This window comes from Xyrauchen texanus, chromosome 2 (genome assembly GCF_025860055.1).
Source record: "Xyrauchen texanus isolate HMW12.3.18 chromosome 2, RBS_HiC_50CHRs, whole genome shotgun sequence".
Classification (NCBI taxonomy): Eukaryota; Metazoa; Chordata; class Actinopteri; order Cypriniformes; family Catostomidae; genus Xyrauchen; species Xyrauchen texanus.
Window position 1 is genome coordinate 17,427,696 of NC_068277.1, and position 17,905 is coordinate 17,445,600.

The 17,905-nt window shown below is 37.5% G+C and overlaps 1 pseudogene; it reads right to left on the reverse strand.

The window, feature by feature from the left end:
- Positions 1-8,061: 8,061 nt before the first annotated feature.
- Positions 8,062-17,765, reverse strand: LOC127656657 (evolutionarily conserved signaling intermediate in Toll pathway, mitochondrial-like; annotated as a pseudogene).
- Positions 17,766-17,905: the final 140 nt, after the last annotated feature.

Consider the following 17,905-nt stretch of genomic DNA (forward strand, 5'->3'; position numbering starts at 1 on the left):
TAATGACAACGTGAAAGAAGTTTGTTTGAAATAGTTGCAAATTTATAAAAAATAAAAAAATTACATGTACATTTTCACAGCCTTTGCCATTACACTCAAAATTGAGCTTAGGTGCATCCTGTTTCCACTGATCATCCTTGAGATGTTTCTACAACTTGACTGGAGTTCACTTGTGGTAAATTCAGTTGATTGGACATGATTTGGAAAGCACACACCTCTCTATATAAAGTCCCACAGTTTACAGTGCATGTCAGAGCACAAACCAAGCTATGAAGTCCAAGGAATTGTCTGTAGACCTCCAAGACAGGATTGTATCGAGGCACAGATCTGGGGAAGGGTAGAGAAACATTTCTGCTGCATTGAAGGTCCCAATGAGCAACGTGCCCTCCATCATCCATAGATGGAAGCAGTTTGGAACCACTGGGACTCTTCCTAGAGCTGGCCGCCCAGCCAAACTTAGCGATCAGGGGAGAAGGGCCTTAGTCAGGGAGGTGACCAAGAACCAGATAATCACACTGACAGAGCTCCAGCATTTCTCTGTGGAGAGAGGAAAACCTTCCAGAAGAACAACCATCTCTGCAGCACTCCACCAATCAGGCCTGTATGGTAGAGGGGCCAGACATTAGCCACTCCTCAGTAAAAGGCACATGACAGCCCATCTGGAGTTTGCCAAAAGGTACCTGAAGGACTCACAGACCATGAGAAACAAAATTCTCTTGTCTGATGAAACAAAGATTGAACTCTTTGGCCTGAATGGCAAGTGTCATGTCTGGAGGAAACCAGGCACCACCCATCACCTGGCAAATACCATTCCTACAGTGAAGCATGGTGGTGGCAGATTCATGCTGTAGGGATGTTTTTCAGAGTCAGGAACTGGGAGACTAGTCAGGATCGAGGGAAAGATGAATGCAGAAATGCACAGAGACATCCTTGATGAAAACCTGCTCCAGAGCGCTCTGAACCTCAGACTGTGGCGAAGGTTCATTTTCCAACAGGACAATGACCCTAAGCACACAGCCAAGATAACAAAGTAGTGGCTACGATAATGAAACTCTGTGAATGTCCTTGAGTGGCCCAGCCAGAGCCTAGACTTGAACCCGATTGAACATCTCTGGAGAGATCTGAAAATGGCCATCAGATCCCCATCCAACCTGATGGACCATGAGAGGTCCTGCAAAGAAGAATGGGAGAAACTGCCCAAAAATAGGTGTGCCAAGCTTGTAGCATCATATTCAAAAAGACTTAAGGCTATAATTGGTGCCAAAGGTGCAAACAAAGTATTGCAGTTTCCAAAGTATTGAGCAAAGGCTGTGAACACTTATTGTCATGTGATTTAAAAAAAAAAATATAATAATATTTAAAACAAACTTCTTTCCTGTTGTCATTATGGGGTATTGTTTGTAGAATTTTGAGGAAAATAATGAATTTAATAAATTTTAGAATAAGGCTGTAACAACAAAATGTGGAAAAAGTGAAGCTCTGTGAATACTTTCTGGATGCACTGTATCTCACTCTGGTGAAAATGCTCTCACTTTTTCATTTATTCACTCCAGCTTCTGAGAGGATTGCACTAATTTTCCAATTCCCTTGACATAAAAAAAAGTATCCAAAGAGTATCGCCTGTTTGACATGTTATAGCTGCTTTCCCACCATCGGGCCGAAGGGTTCTCTTTGGGGAAACCGTGCTGATCTGGGCCAATAAGCATGATTACGGTTTCTTTTTCCACTGTGGTGCTGTAAAACCAGGAATGCACATAACAAATACATCAGTTGGTGATGGCGTGATAGGTAAACATTAGAGCGAGTACGCCATGGAGGATGATCACATGTTCCAGTTTTTAGGACTGCTTTTCCCCTTGGTTTATACTCCGCTAAAGCACAAGAAAGTTTAGACTGTGCTGCAAACAGATGTGCTTTTGAAACATCTTGGCCTATTGGCCTATTAGCAGATTGCACTGCACCGCTTCATTTACATACAATACACCCCCAGTTTACGCACGTACACCCACAGATAGCGCAAACAATCCCACCCACGACCATTTGCGCTGGCACGAAAATTGCACTTAGAATTAACGCTCTCACGAAAATTGGATAATTGGACTACACATGGTGGTAGCACTGTGCATTGCACAGTCATAAAATTAGAGCCCCACATGTTTATCGAGAGTGGGTAATTGAGAACTATAATAAACGTAACGGTCATGAAATCCAATTTACATGATAGTGATGCGTGTTACTACTTTTTTCAGTCAGTGGGCAAGTAGTTCAGTACAGTTTTTTGACAGGTTCATGAAAGCATTTATCAACACTTTTTTTTTTGCATTTTCTTTTGCATTTTCATCATGTTTTCCGCTGAGTTCAGTGTGTGCTGTGCGGTTAAAATAGGTTATGCACCTAATCTCTAAAAGTTAAACTGTCCTGTCAGACTAAATATTGCCAATTGCAGAGTCAGTATCTGAAGTGAACTACCAACATTTACAATTAGAGATCAATAACATGGTAAGAAATGATTACATGACTAAAGTAGCTTGCTCCATTCCAGCTACTTCATAATATATATAAATATAAAATACTAAAGAATAATAATCAGAAATGTTATCTAATAATACTGTCCAAAAGAAGAATACAATTTATATTGCCAGTTGCTGTTTGTTATTCAAGAGTTTTATTGAAATTTCTCAAAATCTCAAAAAAGTAGCCTACTGTGGCATTAACATGGTGTAAAGATTGTAACCTGGATACACCGTTTGTGTAAACAGCCCTAACAAAAGCTTAGCTTCCATCCTGGTGTCTTCCATCGGTGTTGTTGATTTTGTTGTTGCTATTGTATTGCTCCTACAAACAGTTTCAGAAGAAAAATGGTCAACTACATTACATCATCCCAGGGGTTCCCTTTGTAGGTGCGAATGCAAGAGGGAAAAGTCTTTTAAGGAATGTAGTTGCTCTAAAAATGTGTAGTTCCTCTTGGGGAATATCAGAATTCTATGTGGGTAAGAGACTTATGCATTGTTCACTTTCCAAACCACTTCTCAATATTTAAAAAAAAACTCTGAACGCATAAAGTCCAAATATGGTAAGAAACATGGTAAGAATATGGTAAAAAAAAACACATGTTAATAGGTCTATGTATGTTGCTCCACAATGATCCAATCAAAATGTAGAAACTTTACACTCACTGAGCACTTTATTAGGAACACCTGTACACCTACTTATGCATTGCATTATCTACACGGCCAATCATGTGGCAGTAGTGCAATGCATTAAATCAGGCAGATACAGGTTAGGAGCTTCAGTTTATGTTCACATCAAACATCAGAATGGGGAAAAAATGTGATCATCTTGATTTTGTCTGTGGCATAATTGTTGGTGCCAGATGGGCTGGTTTGAGTATTTCTGTAAATGCTGATCTCCTGCACAACAGTCTCTAGAGTTTACTCAGAATGGTGCCAAAAACAAAAAACATCTAGTGAGCAGCAGTTCTGCGGTCAGAAACACCTCAGGATTCACATAATAAAGTACTGATTGAGTGTAGGAGCCCTGTAAACTGGGGCCCCTAGAATGCCATCTTGTCCATTGTTCAGTACACTGTCGACCACGCTCAAAGTGATGCACAGATCTGTTTACTTGTATGACTGTCAGATATAATCAAGCAACAGTTTTTGCATAGTCAATGGACAGTCTTCATACTACTCAGTCTTTTACTACTGTCTGTCTGTAAGTATACATGACACAACGTGTAATCGAATATTTGAAAGAAGGACTTCGGCTGAGGAAATGTCAGTCTTTGTTGCATTAGCACAAAGCAAAAATACCTTCTGGGCGAAACCGAGCTACAATAGCATTATCTAGGTCTGTTTGTCCAACTAAACAAAAATCTGACTGATATGATTTCTAGTTGGTCTGAAGTGTTTACATGACATTTTAAATAGAATAATGGTTTTAAGTACGACTTTTAAAGTTCATGTAAACAGGCTGACTGATAGAGCAGAGCAGATATGTGGTTTACACTGCCTCACACAAGTAAACCGATACAGTTCAGTTGAGTAGAGCTGTTAACACTTTTGGAGTTTGAGTTCGATTCAAACACTTTAAAATTGTACACTGTCCCAAGTCAAAACTGCCTACCAATATGTTTCTATGATATTCTGTTGCCCAAAAATGCCTTGGGCCTTTTTAGGGGTTCAGAGTCTGAACATTCTAGTCTGCCAGGCTCTCTGATGGCTTAGAAAAGTAATTGCACACGTCAGCTAAATAAGCCTCATGATTTGAGGTATCAGTCAGTAGCACGAACAGTGTGGGATGAGTTACGCTGTAATGTTTTTGGTGGAAGATGAAGAAGCAGAATGATTCATTTGAATAAGCGGAAGTACAACAGATTAATATAAGGCTCACATTGAGAAACAAATGTCTACCAAAAGCACATTCTATGTTCCCTGGGGGCCCCCAAACATTGGCAGGCAATAGAATATTATTGAGTCATGTACTGAGCCCCCATGTGGGCCCCAGAGATATTTAGGCACCAGAATATTATGAGATGTGGGGGAGGGCTCTTTTGACTTGAGGCCCAAGCTCTAGAGTATAGAAACTCTGCGGTGGATTCTTTTTAATTGGGGCACAGGGATATTCAGGCACCAGAATATCACAGAAACATGGGGAGGGCTCTTTTGCCGCATCTGTTAACAGGCCCCATATGGATTCGTAGACCTATCTCTGCACCATGGGCTCTTTTGAAGTGGGGCCCCAGTGGCCCTTGGGGGCCTCAGCCATGTTTATACACCTGAATATCATAGAGACAAGGGGAAGCATGGAACATTTCCATGATTCCAACTTCGGAAGTAGCGTAAAGGGCCGCCAATGAGATGGCTTAGAGCTGCTGGTTTGGATACGTTCTTGGATTTCTCAACTTCTGATGGCATAATAGAAGAGTTAAAGAGTTGTTATGAGCTGGCTACACTTGCTGTTAGGACATTGTTATATAATGCTTATACTGTAATTGTTTTTTTATCTCGATATAGGGTCAGAACAACACCAGCTTGTGCGTAGAAGTTTTGAGGTAAGTGCTTGGTCAAAAAATACTAGGATGGTGATTTGTTTATATTAAGACATTTTCACGCCACCTCTTTCTTTTTCTCTTACATGTACTCCATCTTATTTGAGTGTCACAATTAATGTTACTTGTTCCTTTTCCAAACAGCATAAAATCAGACAACCACCTAGGCTATATAACTGAGCCATGTCAAACTGGATTTAAAGGTAGATAATGTAATTTTCTAATACATACTATTTCAGTTTGCCATATAGTTTGTTTAAATCTAGATTAAATCAAGATATTTCGCATGCCCATGCACGTTTTCACACAGTTATGCTTAAGTCGAGAAAGTGTGTAGTCATGTAAACACATTAAACAGAGTTCCATTATTTGAAAAAAAGGTCATAAATAGTTTAAGCATAAACCAATAGCCAAACATAGATTTTTGCCCATCATCCCAATTTCGCACTGCATGTAAACCTTGCTACTAGCATTCTTAACGTTATCTAATATGTGAAAGTGCTGTGTGCATGAGTATTTTGACATCAAAAGCAGAAAATTACAATGATTTTAAGTCTTGTGTAAGTCTTGTTGCATTTTCAAATATCTTGCTGATATTTGGACGTTATAAGCATATTGGTGTGCATGTAAACACACTTACTGACTTAATATGTTAACTGATATTTACTAATATCTATTTGAAGAGGAATTGAGCTTTGCACGTGACAATGATGCCGCAGAGGGTCCTTTATCGCAGGCAGATTGGAGAAATGTCTACCTCATGGACTTTGACCCTGTCAACCTGCTGTTGGTGTGTATGGTTTGTGGAGAGCAACAGTGCTCCCTCAGCATGGATGGAGTGAAGGCTCACATTGAAGAGGGACATCCCAATACACTCTCATTAGGAGAGCATGAGCGTCAGGGCATTCTTGATGCCTGGGAAAAACAGGTGGCTGTCAGAGAGCAGTTCTTCACCAACCAGCTTTGGCAGCAAAGCCGGCTTCCACAGGTAATGGAGAGCTCTGACACATTTGTGCACATTGGAGAAAGGTGCCCTGCATGTTGCCTGGCAGCCTGTCAGGCAATATGTGGGGCACCTTTATGCCAAATGTGCCATATACTCGCACTTAATGAGTTTGGTCTTTTAGCTATAAAAATTTTCAGTTTCAATTTTTTTATTTTTTTCAGATTGAAGTAAAGGTTGAGGGTACAGACTAAGTGCTTGAAGTGGCAGGCTTCATAGACTGAAGACTTTTGAAAGTGCTGACATGGACCCATTTATTCCTTTTGTATTTATGATTTAAGATTAATATCTTCCTTAGTGATAGGAACATATTGAAAAGTTGATTCCTCTTATCAGTTCCTTAAAAACTGGTACTATCCAAAACATTCTAGTATTTGTAAATGAGGTATGGAGAAAAGTAAGATCAGTCTGTGAAACTTTCTTTTGAGTGAACTAGAATGTTATTCTGTAAATTGAGAATCTTTCATTTTGATAGGTATTTTTGTTTCTGCATATGTTGTATACATTATTTTCTTGAGAAATGTTGTTGCACTGCATAGTGTATATTATTTTGTTCATGATTATTTATTAATAATATTGATGCCTCAACATTATTAATAATGACTACCTCAGTCACCATTCACTTTCATTGTATGGAATAAAGATGCAATTAAAGTGAATGGTGACTGAGGCAATAAGTTCATAAAATTCTACCTTACACCTCCTTTTGTATTTAAAGAAGAAAGGTCAAATGTGTTTGTAACAATATGAAGGTGTGTAAATGACAACAGAATTTTCATTTTTGGGTGAAATATCCCTTTAACAATTCTCTTGAATAGGCCTTATTGCCTTTTATAAGTGATTTGATTGCCCTTTTTCCTTAAAACGGTTTATATTATGTTGGACAAATGTGTGTTCTTTTAAATCAGCACATTTTTGTTGATTACTGGTTATAACCAGCATTTACCAGTTTTTTTTTTTATGAAGTTTTGGTATTTTTGTTTTATTATTATACACAGACCACTAGTCTGAAAAAAGCACAAGGATGACTTGGAATCATCAAATATCATCTGTATTTTGGTATACATGTTTTATGTTAACTATTCAAATTTAAGCCAAGGGAAAACACTTATGAATAATAATAATGATTTAAATAAATTGTGCTTCTCTCTTCAGTCAACCTGGTGTGTTTCTTATAGTGTATATACATCTTGTGATAATTAATACTGTTAATTATAAATTACTCAGCATATTGCCTTGCTGAGGAGGTCCTAATATGTTTTTTTTATAGCCATCATAGCTTAAACCTCAAGATGGGAGTCAAGATGTGCCAAAGGATCTTGGTGATGAGAAACCAGTCGTGGAGATGGATGTGGGGCCGGCCTTCCTGCCCTGTAAGAGGTGTCTGGCTGTTGTCCAAGCAGCTTTATCTGATGGCTGCTTGGCATTTGTTTAAGTCCACCACGATCTTCACCATGGCATTTAGAGTGGGGCCCTGCAATAAACTGGGGTCTTTGGAATTGGCCTCTTGTCCATTATTCACTTTTTACTTTTGCTAAAACACTTGGCTTTCAAAATTGGGTAGTTTTCTGCCTTAACTAAAAGACTGAAGAAAAAAAATTCAGATCACAAAAAATGCCCAAAAAACTAAATCAAGGAGAAATGTATAATTTATTTATTTATGACATATCTGAACACACTAAAAACAATTTCTTAGAGCAAATGTATAACAATATCTAATAACAGGTCATCTCATCACAATTGTCATTGTCTGCACTGCCCCAATTCAAAAGAGCCCATGGTGCAGAGATAGGTCTGGGAATCCATATGGGGCCTGTGAACAGTGCGTCAAACTAAAAATCCCTCACAATGCTGTAATACTGACAATGTCTCTTTCTTGAAGACATCTGTTACACCTTCAATTCAAAAACGCTGTCTGATTTGTAAGACATGGCATAATGTGTTTACTAAACTAAATTTGAGCTTCTTCAGATTTGATTCAAGATCATCTAGCACAGTGAATTAGATCTTCGTTGAACTCCTGATAAAACACAAGCATCCATTGGCATTGTATTGACATTGTGAAATACTAAACTCTCACTGTTTCACTCCTTTTGAGTGCAGCAGTTCCTCCTCGACAATATGATATGTTTCGAGCTCAGGCTCCTGCTCGGGGGTTTGCTGAGCATCTGATGAGGTTTGTAGTTCTCTAGGTCCAGATTCCAGACAGAAGACTGTAGGTATCTGACCCAATATGGGACATGTCTCCTGTAGACCAGAAATCCATTGAGCCAAAGTGGCTTGGTCACCCTGACCTGCCATACACATGGCATAAACCAGCCCCTCTTCCACTGCACAAGAATGAAGACAGATTAGTGATAAGGGTCTAGGCATAACCATTGTTTATCATTCATATAATTTAATCAAAGTTAATGTATTTGGACACTTAAGCATAAAAATGAAATAATACATTTTAATAAAATTCATTGCAATACATAACATTTCAAACCAAGTGGCATCTGCAAAATAATTATGCTAGACATTTCCTCAGAACTAACTTCACATTGCTTAGACATGTTTTGCAATTCCTTTTAACAAATCCCAATGTAATTTATGTGGATGTATGAATTCAGATCCCCCTCAGTTCTAATCATGTTTTATCTTGATAAATGTATAGATGGTTTTATCAATTAAAATGTCACTAATCTTCTTTATGCGTAATGTTTGGAATGTGTGCTTGTGCTATATTTCTGTCAAATAATTGCCACATTTTATGTTATTTAATACAATGGCACTCACTATTAGGTGTGGCTTAAAGAGTAAGTTCACCCAAAAATTAAAATTCTCCCATAATTTACTCACCATCAAGCCATTCTAGGTGTATATGACTTTCTTTTTTCTGCCAAACACAGAGTTATATAAAAAAATATCCTGACTCTTCCAAGCTTTATAATTGGAGTGAATGGTACCTTAGATATTGAAGCCCAAAAAAAGCGCATCCATCCATAAGTAATCCATATTTGCTCCAGGTTAATATAGGCCTTCTGAAGCAAAGTGATGTATTTTCATAAACTGCATAAACTATAATCACTGGCTTCCGGTAACGGCATATGATGTAGGCGTAGCTTAAGCTCCGGTGAGAAATTGTGAACGCGGAAGCGTAAAGGATAGAGCAAATACATCAGTTATGAATTAGAAGTCAACAACGAGAATTTAAAAAAAAAATACAAAATATCTGAGGATTTCGATATAAGAAAAGAGATTGATTTTTTTGCACAGCCCTATTTGTTTGAACCGGAGTACACTGACCAGGAACTCCGAGAGTTGGAGGAGGCTGAACATAAGAATGTTGCAGGAAATGCAAGGTAATGCCATCAGAGGCTGAGAGTGTTTGTTGCCAAGAATGTATGATTGGAATGACTGGATAGTCCTAGGATGGCTTGAGGCTGAGTAAATGATGGGGTCATTTTCATTTTTTGGTGAACTAACCCTTTAAGTGTCCAAATACTTTTTGGGATGCATGCATGCACAACTGAATCATGAGCTTCACCATCATCGACATCGAAGCTCTCATCATCACCCATGTCTCTTTCTAGGTCGAGTTCCACTCGCTGAGGGAAGAAGAAACTCTGCTCGGGGCCAAACAGCTCAGGGTCACATTCTTCCTCAACCTACAAGAATGTCAGATACATCAAATGATCCCAATAGATAATCTAATATACAGATTCCACAAATAGTGTTAATAACAATAATATAGTTTATAATAAGTGAAATCATGAGCTCAATGATGGTACCTTTTCTTCAGGTGGTATAAGGTCTGCCTGTAGCAGATAATAATGAACACAAGTCTTTCTGAGCCACAGTGGGAATGGGCCTTCTACAAACACGGGCTTGCAGGGATACAATACAGATTAATTTGTCACACACTATTTATGCCACTATTGTTTTAAAAACAATTTTACTTTTGATTTGTACAATGATTAAACTACAATAAATAAAGCATCAATATAAAGATAAATTATTACTGCTAATTAGAGCTACATACCAACTATATGAGGTTTATTGACTTCCTCTCCTGTCTCTGTGATGTCTGTTGATGGATACTGAAAATAGTGAAATAAAGCACTATTTATAACACCAAAAAGCCTTTCTTTTCAGGATACAGTAATAAATCTAGTTCACTGTCCATCAAATTCTGCTCGTGTGATGAGCTGGTAACTGATGTTTCAATGACTAGAACTGTTTAGGTTAGTTGAAAGTCACCTGATAGATTGTTATTTTGGCATCTGGGTCATCAGCGATGCGATTAAGACTGAATCGAGCGAGGTCTACTGGGTCGCTGAGGATTACATGTGGGATGGGGTAGGGGTTTGCGTGCTTGAACTTGGGAAACCAGTACATGATGCGATGGTACTTCCTCACAGGATGGCTCTTCTCCCCAAATATCTGAGTCAGCAAAACTTTGGTCGCAACATTCGGCATGACACCTGGCAAATTTCAAAACAAACAAATGAATAGCAAAAGTACTTGTGGTTAATACAATGTATCAGTAGGCTCTCTCTCTTTCTCTCACACACACACAAAACATCGAAAGTCTAAACACAGTCTACTGAGTTCCCACACATTTTTAACAATGAAGGTCCATGACTTTTTCATGACTTTACAGTTAAAAATAATGATTTCACTTGCAAATAGCAATTTCTAGCCAATTAAATATTGTAGAGCGAAGCACAACTAGAACAATTATATTCACTGTAGAAATTTCCATTTCTTTTCCATGTTGATGACATTTTCAGGCTTAAAACTTACTTAAAAATGTGACTGTGGGAACTCTGAATACATGCTTCTCATAATTTTAAAAACAGTTTATTTTAATTCTTTGTTTACAAAACTAAAATTATATTTAAATTAAATTTCATTGTATTATTTAAATTGATAAGTTGGATCAGATAGAAGCCACCATTTGCCCATTATACATGGGAACTCCTTAAATACAGTTTAAAAGGCATGACAACTATAAAGGACTATTCCAGGTTCAATACACTAAAGCTCAATCGACAGCATTTGAGGCATAGTATTGATTACCATTAAAAAAAAGCAAAAATCTCTGTTTCAGTGAGGCACTTACAATGGAAGTGAATGGGGCCAATCTGTAAACTTTTAAATTCTCACTGTTTTCAAAAGTATAGCCACAAGGCATAAATACAGTCAGGTCCATAAATATTGGGACATCGACACAATTCTAATCTTTTTGGCTCTATACACCACCACAATGGATTTGAAATGAAACGAACAAGATGTGCTTTAACTGCAGAATTTCAGCTTTAATTTGAGGGTATTTACATCCAAATCAGTTGAACGGTGTAGGAATTACAACAGTTTGTATATGTGCCTCCCACTTTTTAAGGGACCAAAAGTAATGGGACAGATTAACAATCATAAATCAAACTTTCACTTTTTAATACTTGGTTGCAAATCCTTTGCAGTCAATTACAGCCTGAAGTCTGGAACGCATAGACATCACCAGACGCTGGGTTTCATCCCTGGCGATGCTCTGCCAGGCCTCTACTGCAACTGTCTTCAGTTCCTGCTTGTTCTTGTGGCATTTTCCCTTCAGTTTTGTCTTCAGCAAGTGAAATGTATGCTCAATCGGATTCAGGTCAGGTGATTGACTTCGCCATTGCATAACATTCCACTTCTTTCCCTTAAAAAACTCTTTGGTTGCTTTCGCAGTATGCTTCGGGTCACTGTCCATCTGTACTGTGAAGCGCCGTCCAATGAGTTCTGTAGCATTTGGCTGAATATGAGCAGATAATATTGCCCGAAACACTTCAGAATTCATCCTGCTGCTTTTATCAGCTGTCACATCATCAATAAATACAAGAGAACCAGTTCCATTGGCAGCCATACATGCCCACGCCATGACACTACCACCACCATGCTTCACTGATGAGGTGGTATGCTTTGGATCATGAGCAGTTCCTTTCCTTCTCCATACTCTTCTCTTCCCATCACTCTGGTACAAGTTGATCTTTGTCTCATCTGTCCATAGGATGTTGAACTGTGAAGGCTTTTTTTTAGATGGCCTTCCTGTTTTTGAGGCTCACCAATGGTTTACATCTTGTGGTGAACCCTCTGTATTCACTCTGGTGAAGTCTTCTCTTGATTGTTGACTTTGACACACATACACCTCCTCCTGGAGAGTGTTCTTGATCTGGCCAACTGTTGTGAAGGGTGTTTTCTTCACCAGGGAAAGAATTCTTCGGTCATCCACCACAGTTGCGTTCCATGGTCTTCCGGGTCTTTTGGTGTTGCTGAGCTCATCGGTGCGTTCTTTCTTTTTAAGAATGTTCCAAACAGTTGATTTTTCAGCCTAATGATGGCTTGCTTCACTGATAGTGACAGCTCTTTGGATCTCATATTGAGAGTTGACAGCAACAGATTCCAAATGCAAATAGCACACTTGAAATGAACTCTGGACCTTTTATCTGCTCCTTGTAAATGGGATAATGAGGGAATAACACACACCTGGCCATGGAACAGCTGAGCAGCCAATTGTCCCATTACATTTGGTCCCTTAAAAAGTGGGGGGCACATATACAACTGTTGTAATTCCTACACCGTTCATCTGATTTGGATGTAAATACCCTCAAATTAAAGCTGAAAGTCTGCAGTTAAAGCACATCTTGTTCATTTCATTTCAAATCCATTGTGGTGGTGTATAGAGCCAAAAAGATTAGAATTGTGTCGATGTCCCAATATTTATGGACCTGACTGTAATATGTTAACATGATTTTAAAATCACTTACTAACCATTTCTGTGTAAAGTTAAAACCAATTTTACAACTTTGTTACCATGACGACGTAATGTTAACAAACCCTAAAATGACTGTAAAAATTACGATTTAAAGAAAAGGACTAACAAGTCAAGATAATGTTTTTTGGTAATCAATATTATACCACAAATGCTATCGAATGAGCTTAACTTGTATTGGACACAGAATATTCTGATTACTTTACTATTATTCAAAAATTTAAAACAATAGTAATAATATAGAATACATGCATCCAAAGTTTGACTACTAGTGTATTTACACATATATAACACACACCATAACTCTCCATCTGCTCCAGCAGCTGCACACCACACTCCTGCTGTCTTGGGTAGTGGTTAAACATCCTCTGTATAAAGTTTCGTGCCACAAACACCTCTTTAGGAAACACATCCAGGAGTTTATTATAAACTGTAATGTCTCGTTCCTCACCAAATTGTGGCATTTTCTTTAGGGCAGCATAAATAAACTCCACATGTCCCCGTCGACGAATGTCCTTCTTGTTGAAAACATCCACGACCCTGTTGAAATCAGCCTTGGTCTTTGAATCCTTAGCAGCTCGTTCAAATAAATCCTCATGTGTGACCAAAGTTTTGTCTTTATTCTGCGTCTCAAATTCGATTGCCTTTTCGAGTTCTGTTCGATCTGGTCGACTGGTGGAGCACAATAAACTGCAATGGAAGGGCCTCAGCACCTTTACAATGATTGAGAAGAATGACACAGGGCATTGAACACCAGTGATGATCACAATTATATAATAATAATAAAACCTTTATTTAACCAGGTAAGCACATTGAGAACACTTTCTCATTTACAATGGCGACCTGGCCAAAAAAGCGTCGAGGTACAAAAACATAAGTTACACATATAATTACAAGACAAAGTAGTACTCAATAAACATAGATGATTAATATACTGATCCTAAATCATGTACGCAGATCAGGTTAGCATGTACAGTGGTCCGACAATAAATTTGCTAACAATAATTTAAAAGTGATTAACGGGACAATGGATTCAAGCTTCAAAGATTTTTGAAGTGTATTCCAATCATTAGCAGCAGAGAACTGGAAGGAGAGGCGTCCAAAAGAAGTACGAGCTTTAGTAGCCACCAAGGTGACATACCTGCTTGAACGAAGGTTAATAGAGGGGATTGTTCTGGAAATTAATGATCTTAGATAGGGTGGGGTGTTACACAATAAGCCTTTATAAATAAAAAGATACCAATGTTTTTGACGCCGGGTATGTAATGAAGGCCATCCGATTAAACTGTAAAGGTTGCAATGGTGAGTGTTATATGGAGCATTGGTGACAAAACGGATGACACTATGATATACAACATCCAATTTCCTAAGGAGAGAATTTGAAGCGATTCTGTAAATAACATCACCAAAATCAATAATTGGAAGGATATTCATTTTCACAAGGGAGAGTTTGGCTGGGAAAGTGAAGGAGGCTTTATTATGAAATAAGAAGACAATCCTAGATTTGATTTTAGTTTGAAGCTGATTGATGTGGGTCTGGAAAGAGAGTGAAGAGTCTAACCATACCCCTAGGTATTTATAGGTATCTACCTGCTCTATTGCAAACCCATCTAGTGTCATGATACTTTTTGAGCAGTCAAATACAGTGTGAGATCGATTAAAAAACATAAATTTCGTTTTGCTAGAATTTAAAAGCAGTTGAAGGGAACGGAAAGAGTATTGTATATTATTAAAGCTTTCTTGGAGGTTTTTTAACACAGTGTCCAACAACGGGCCAGCCGTATAAAGGATGGTATCGTCTGCATAGAGGTGAATCATTGAGTCTCCTGCAGCAAGAGCAACATCATTGATATATACAGAAAATAGAGTCGGCCCGAGGATTGAACCCTGAGGCACCCCCACGGAGACTGTCAGGGGACTGGAGAGAAGTCCCTCTGACTTAACACATTGAAACAGGTCAGAAAAATAATTTGTGAACCAAGCAAGACAATCCTTTGAGAAACCTAGGTTTTTCAATCTACCAATTAGAATGTTGTGATTGACGGAATCAAAGGCCTTGGCCAGGTCAATAAATACTGCTGCGCAATAGTGTCTTTGATCAAGAGCAGTTATGATGTCATTTATTACTTTAAGTGTGGCTGAAGTGCACCCATGACCGGCTCGAAAACCTGATTGCATGTCAGAAAGACTGTGATGGTATTCGAAATGGTGGATAATTTGTTTATTAACAATTCTTTCGAAAACCTTTGAAATGCAAGGGAGGATAGAGATTGGTCTATAGCAGTTTGGGTCTAATCTATCCCCTCCTTTAAATAACGGAATTACTGCAGCAGATTTCCAATCTTTCGGTAGTTCTGATGAATTGAAAGAAAGGTTGAAGAGACTGGTGATGGGGGTAGCTATGATTACCGCAGACAACCTTAAAAAGGAAGGGTCCAGATTGTCTAATCCTGATGATTTAAAAGGGTCAAGATGCTACAACCATAAAGCAGCATTTATCATAACCAGGTACCTGGCCATTGCTTTGCTGTGATCCAGGGGTCTGTAACAATGTTCCACCTGGCAGGATCGATCTCTGGACAGGCGTCCCCACGAAACACGCAACATTCCCAAAACACCAAATGCGTAACAGATGACGCAAGACATTCATGATTAAGACACCACAAACCACACTGGAGGAATTAAAGTGAGAGCCAGCATAAACCTTGAAACGACATTAAAAAAAAAAATCATCAGTCAGCCAGTATTACTGCAGCTTTTGTTATGAAATAATGAATTCACTTTATGTAACTCTTTCTACATGCATGTTATGAAATAATTCATTTTATTTAACTCTTTCTATATGCATGTTATGAAATAATGAATTCAGCTTTATGTAACTCTTTCTACATGCATGTTATGAAATAATTCATTTTATTTAACTCTTTCTATATGCATGTTATGAAATAATGAATTCACTTTATGTAACTATTTCTATATGCATGTTATGAAATAGTACACCATAACTGTTGTTTGTTTAGTCTTAGCTTTACAGTACTTTTTGCACATTTCCACTGTCTATACTGTGTGTATAATGGTATGAAGAAAATGTTATGTGTATATTGTTAATACTCTATTGTACAACAGTAATTCCAAGTAATTCAAAGTTGGGACCGTATGAAAAATGCTAATAAAAACATAGTTATTTGTAAATGATATTCACCCTTTGCTATACTGAAAGCACCAAAACTACACATTATATGATGTTTTTCTTGTGAATTTCATTATTTTTATTATTAATATTATATATTATTATTATTATATATATATATTTATTTTTATATTTTATGTACAGTAATTGGTAACTCGCACATCTGCAAGGGCACCATTAATGCAGACAGATATGTAAACATTTTGAAGCAACATATACTGCCATCCAGCACTGCACCCAGATTACAAGTGCATGGCTGTGTAAGCAGAGAGTGCGGGTGCTAGATTTGCCTTCCTGCAGTTCTGACCATCTCCAATTGAGAATGTGTGATGCATTATGAAACACATCAGATGGGAACGAAGACCCTGTACAATTGTGCAGCTGAAGACCTACATAATGATGAATAGGGGAAAATTCCACTTTCTAAACTAAACAAACTTGTGTCTTCAGTGCACAAATGCTTAATAAGTGTTACTAGAAGAAATGGTAATGTTTCATAGTGGTAAACGCTCAACTGTCCCAGCTTTTTTAGAGCGTGTTACAATCATCTGATTTGAAAAAAAAAAAAAAAAACAATGAAATTCACAAGGTAAAACATCATATAATGTTTAGTTGTACTGCTTTCAATATAGCAAAGGGTGAATATAATTTACAAATCACTCCTTTTTGTTTTTATTAGAATTTTTCATACTGTCCCAACTTTTTCAGAATTGGGGTTGTATATTTTAGGGCATAATCTATTGTATATTGTGAACTAAGGATGTTTCGATACAATTGATATATTAGATGTATCGATCTTTATGTTGTGCTTATATATCATGCCCAGGCATTTGCAGGTCGTCTAAATAAGTGCAAATTGAGAGGTGTTCCTCAGTGCAACGAGAACTGCTTCTATGAAGAGAGAGAGACATATCCTATATATAAATGTCAATACTTGTAATTAGGACAAATACCAGCAAACAATAAACATATATATATATATATATATATATATATATATATATATATATATATATATATATATATATATATATATATATATAGACATATTTATTGATGGAACACATGGAATTTGTATATTTTTTTAAAAGCTAAAATGTGACCAAAATGGTGAAATACGAATAAAAAAAAAAATGGTAAAATTACAGTTTCCGTAATTTACTAAGTGAGAATGTCCCCTGTATAAATAATAACAGTATTAGCTGAATTTGTCATACTGTATGTAAGCAAATGGACATTATAACTTAAATATACCCAAATTAATAGGAACAGAAATCTTGTTAATTGGAATCGATATCATGATGTATCGTGATATATCAAATCGTGACAGGTGTATTACACCCAACCCTAATGTGAGCTCTGTTACTATCTATCTATCTATCTATCTATCTATCTATCTATCTATCTATCTATCTATCTATCTATCTATCTATCTATCTATCTATCTATCAAATACTTATGTAACTGAATGGCAATCGCACATTTGTTTGAGCTATAAATGGGACTTTCTCATTGTAACTAATATATGTAATGAAATGGTAACCTTATCTTTGTGACAGTTATAAATAAGACTTTCTATAAATGCAGCTCTCTTATATAAAAATAAAATAATTATACGTTGCTAAAAGACACTACGTAATACTTAAGTCAACACTGACGATCACTGAACGTACTCAAATCCCATTCTGCTGTTAAGTCTCCTTCAAGCACGCACCGGCATGATCTTCTGGTCTGTCGCATTTCGTCTTCCCTCCTGAAAAAATATGAATGACTGTCGTTGGTTCCGGACTCGCCTCCTGAAAATATTATTCTAGCTATCACCACTAGATGGCAGAGAGGTATCGGATGAAAATACTGACATGGCTGCTA